At 32.5% G+C, this 5,512-nt stretch overlaps 1 protein-coding gene across 1 annotated transcript in view; it reads right to left on the bottom strand.

Annotated features, from left to right (window-relative positions):
• Positions 1-5,512, bottom strand: part of LOC139500052 (uncharacterized) — a 91,826-nt gene that overhangs the window by 48,617 nt on the left and 37,697 nt on the right. The gene's annotated exons all lie outside the window — the stretch shown is intronic.

A 5,512-nucleotide genomic window follows, 5' to 3' on the forward strand; every position in this document is an offset into this window, starting at 1 on the left:
AAGGAAGAAAATAGATTCAAGTTTTTAATCATTTTACTGTAAAAGGGTATTTGAATTGGAGTTAGGTATTCCATTTTGTTTTTCTTTGAAAACAACATGTGACCTTTGCTCAAAATTTATGAAAAACTGCATCATATTTTCTTTTGACGACCAGAAGAACCTCAAAGTAGACATATTTCCGAATCAAATGATATATGATATAGCCGTGTACCATTTTTGACGAATAAAATTTCATAATTCCGACTTCGGTCACCGGCCTGAAAATTTAAGAATTATATTAATCTAGGTCAAAAGAGTTAGAATTTGCAGTTCAAACAAAATAGAGATAGTACACTTTAATTTTTTAATAACCTTTTCAAATCAACTTGGATTTTCATCAAACTATACAGCTACCTTGGTTATGTATTAATCTTACTGAATCCCGGGTTGTTATGAAGTTTGGTGTATTTCTGTCAAATTTAAGAATTAATTAAAACAAGGTAAAAAAAAGCTTGGTTTTGCAGTTTGGACAAAATAGAGATATACTGACTGGTTTTAAAAACGCAACACTCATTTTGTAGATTTTTTTTTTTTACCAATTCATCTTTGATCCTTATAAAACTACTATTCTTGCTTATCACAATTCTTTCTCTTTCGAAAAAAATCATCATCTGACTTGCCTCTGGTTATTAAACCTACGGAATTGTTGAGATCGCACGAATTTCAGAAAACGAAATTTCGATCCAATGAAAGACTTTTTCGTTATTTTTTCTTGGTGAAATAATTTTTTCAATCCTTGGCTACACTTAAATCAGTTAAAACATGTTGCATCTCCATATTGCCAAGACTGAGGAAAAAAAAAAAAGAATCAACTCATTAGAATACTGCAAACAGTAAAACGTGAAAGTGCTGCAACCAGACAATTTGCATCAGAAACTCGTTTTACTGTCCTTTCAACAATGATACCTGTAGGTACAATCACATGAGACTTTGTAATATACATTTCAACTCCTTTATAAATAGTTAACCTAGTTGTGCGTTCATCCGTGTATATAAAGTAAGTTTCAACGAATATGTTCAAAAATTATGAATGGGAGAAAGAGGGAAAAAAAGGTGTATTAAAAAGATACCAGAGGAACAGTCAAACTCATAGATCGGAAATAAATTGACAATGCCGTGGCTGAAAAAGAAAAAAAAAGACAAACATATAACTAGAGGCTCTAAAGAGCCTGTGTCGCTCACCTTGGTATATGTGAATATTAAACAAAAGAAACAGATGGATTCATGACAAAATTGTGTTTGGTGATGGTGATGTGTTTGTACATCTTACTTTACTGAACATTCTTGCTGCTTACAATTATCTCTATCTATAATGAACTTGGCCCAATGAAAATTGTTAAAAATTGACTATAAAGGACATTAACTCCTTAGGGGTCAATTGACCATTTCAGTCATGTTGACTTATTTGTAAATCTTACTTTGCTGAATATTATTGCTTTTTATAGGTTATCTCTATCTATAATAGTATTCAAGATAATAAAAAATTTCCTTAAAATTACCATTTTAGGGGCAGCAACCCAACAACGGGTTGTCCGATTCATCTGAAAATTTACGGCCAGATAGATCTTGACATAATAAACAATTTTAACCTTTTTCAGATTTGTTCTAAATGCTTTGGTTTTTGAGTTATAAGCCAAAAACTGCATTTTACCCCTATGTTCTATTTTTAGCTGTGGCGGCCATCTTGGTTAAATGGCCGGGTCATCGGACACATTTTTCAAACTAGATACCCCAATGATGATTGTGGACAAGTTTGGATTAATTTGGCCCAGTAGTTTCAAAGGAGAAGATTTTTGTAAAAGATTACTAAGATTTAAGAAAAATGGTTAAAAATTGACTATTAAAGGCAATAACTCCTAAAGAGGTCAACTGACCATTTCGGTCATGGTGACTTATTTGTAAATCTTACTTTGCTGAACATTTTTGCTGTTTACAGTTTATCTATATCTATATATATATTCAAGATAATAACCAAAAACAGTAAAATTTCCATAAAATTACCAATTCAGGGGCAGCAACCCAACAACGGGTTGTCCAATTCATCTGAAAATTTCAGGGCAGATGAATTTTGACCTGATGAACGATTTAACCTCCGTTAGATTTGCTCTAAATGCTTTGGTTTTTGAGTTATAAGCCAAAAACTGTATTTTACCCTTATGTTCTATTTTTAGCCATGGCGGCCATTTTGGTTGGTTGGCCAGGTCATCGGACACATTTTTTAAACTAGATACCCCAATGATAATTGTGGACAAGTTTGGCCTAATTTGGCCAAGTAGTTTCAGAGGAGAAGATTTTTGTAAAAGATTACTAAGATTTACGAAAAATGGTTCAAAATTGACTATACAGGGCAATAACTCCTAAAGGGGTCAACTGACCATTTCGGTCATGTTGACTTATTTGTAAATCTTACTTTGCTGAACATTTTTGCTGTTTACAGTTTATCTCTATCTATAATAATATACAAGATAATAACCAAAAACAGTAAAATTTCCATAAAACTACCAATTCAGGGGCAGCAACCCAACGATTCATCTGAAAATTTCAGGGCAGATAGATCTTGACCTGACGAACGATTTAGCCCCATGTCAGATTTGCTGTAAATGCTTTGGTTTTTTGAGTTATAAGCCAAAAACCGTATTTTACCCCTATGTTCTATTTTTAGCCCTGGTGGCCATCTTGTTTGGTTGACCGGGTCACCGGACACATTTTTAAAACTAGATACCCCAATGATGATTGTGGCCAAGTTTGGTTAAATTTGGCCAAGTAATTTCAGAGAAGAAGATTTTTGTAAAAGCTAACGACGGACGACGACGACGACGACGGACGACGGACGCCAAGTGATGAGAAAAGCTCACTTGGCCCTTTGGGCCAGGTGAGCTAAAAAATAGTACACAAGACACAACAAAACTAAAGACTAAGCAACATGAACCCGAACAAAACTAGGAGTGATTTCCTGTGCTCCGGAATTGTAACAGATCCTGCTCCACAACTTTTGTCAATTCTTTTGTCGATTTTTGTAAGCAGACTCAAAAATAACGGATAGCATCAATTCATTAATTTTTACACGCCATGGAACAATGCATTTTATGCTCTCTGTCATATAGGAATTTTGGTAAAGAATCTTTTGATCGTTTATGTATTCTTTACTTTCTAAAGTTCTTTTCTCTCAATGCTTTAGATTTTTTCTCATTAATTCCTAAGCATTCAATTTTTCTCGAATCTCTATTTTTTGGCCTTTTTGTCTCTTACCTTTATATTTTTGGCCATTATTCTGCACTGTTAACCCACAATTACATATACTGTACTGTCTGATACAAACATGATACAAAACTTACCAGCTGGATCTGAAAAATATGTTAGAAGATCTTTTCGGATCTCAGTTCAATTAAAATATGAACATTATTTGTGTATTTATAAAACCGAATAACTGTACGTTATTCCAAGTATTAGATTTTGCTATTTCATCATCAGTTTCTGTTCATCTTACCTACAAGGCATTTAAAGTAAGACATACGGCAGTTGCGATAAAGTCTTATTTATCCCAACATGAACATTACTATTATATATGTTTTTCTCTTATCATGACAGTTTGAATAGTCTGTTATACTTCTGTAGAAATGACATTGGTGTTGTTATAACAACAAAAAGACAAGGGAATTATATTACTTAACATGTTACTAATAAATAGTTATCAAAGGTACCAGGATTATAATCCTTATTTTTTCGAAAAATTCAAAGTTTTGTAAACAGGAAATTTATAAAAATGACCACATTATAAATATTCATGTCTACTGGGCTGGTATTACGCTCGTTGACGAAACGTCCACCAGCAATGGCATCGACCCAGTGATGTAAATAGTTATCAAAGATACCATGATTATAATGTAGTACGCCAGACGCGCGTTTCGTCTACATAAGACTCATCAGTGACGCTCATATTAAAATATTTAAAAAGCCAAACAAGTACAAAGTTCAAAAGCATTGAGAATCCAAAATTCAAAAAAGTTGTGCCATATACAGCTATGGTAATCTATAATCCTTCGTTTTTCGAAAAATTCAAAGATTTGTAAACAAGAAATTTATAAAAATGACCACATTATTGATATTCATGTCAACACCGAAGTGTTGACTACTGAACTGGTGATACCCTCGGGGACAAACGTCCACCAGAAGTGGCATCGACCCAGTGGTGTAAATAGTTATCAAAGGTACCAGGATTATACTTTAGTACGCCAGAGGCTGGCTTCGTCTACATAAGACTCATCAGTAACGCTCATATCAAAAATAGATATACTTACAATAACATTCGGTGAAGTTTTGGGGTTAGATAACTACATACGTCACCTTGTATTTTGTCTAATTGTTAGAGAAGAGACCCTAACCTGATTTATATTGTTGAGTTATTACCGATTAACAATGATTAAGTCATGTAAAAATAACATTAATGGGACAACATGTTGTTTATCAAGGCGCATAGGTCAATTCACGGTTCACGAAAGGTATCGTATACCTTTTTAGTATAACATAGTCACTGATAGTGTGGTCTGATCACTTCAACTGATTTAATCAAATGTCATTAAATGAAACCATGACTGTCTAATTACAACTACATACTACTCTATCGTGATTCTTTCTAATGGTATGTGTGTATGATTTAGATATATATATAACATGTATAATGTCATGTATTGTTGGTTTGATTGTTTGTGTCGTCATTCTATATTAACAACTTTTTTTTATAAACATATGCTACATGTATAAGTAATGGAAAGACACTAGGATACGGATTCGGTACTTATACATTTTCGGATTTCAAATGTTTGGCTTTGAGCGTTCCTGATGAAGGGGCATCCAGAAAAGCGCTTCGGACGCATGAAATTAATTATTAAACGTGTTGTTTTCCATTTTTGAACACGGTCAGCTGTGTTCAACTTAATTTTTATAAAACGTTTTCCTCACAATGAGACAGTTTCGAAATTATTGTTCAAGCTTGTTTTTAGAAAAAGTATATATACTTCTTTAAGTGAAAGTAAAACGAAATGTTACTGAAAAGCAATATTAAATATAGTCTAAACAAAAAAACAAAAAAATAGATAATAAGTCGTTTCAACATACATATAAAGGAAACAAATTGAACCATTATCTGTAATAAAAGGTCTTGAAACTTAATGTTTAACTAATACTTTTCACAATGACACGGTTTCGAAATATGTTTCAACCTTGTTTTAAGAAAATGTTTTCTTTTTTTATAAAATGAAAGTAAAACTGAAAGTAAAGAATATATTTTTACGATTATTCTATCAATTAAAAAAATTCAAATGTTAAATGAAGCTCAGGCAAACATTTTGTCATAATGAAATATATGGAACGAAAATATATTCCGCTAGAGTGAATCAATTCAGAAATGGGGTCATGTTGTTATCACGGTTATCTATTTTTAAATCTCTAGTAAAACATGTAAAAACGTGTTTAA

Source organism: Mytilus edulis, chromosome 13 (assembly GCF_963676685.1).
Source record: "Mytilus edulis chromosome 13, xbMytEdul2.2, whole genome shotgun sequence".
Taxonomy (NCBI): Eukaryota; Metazoa; Mollusca; class Bivalvia; order Mytilida; family Mytilidae; genus Mytilus; species Mytilus edulis.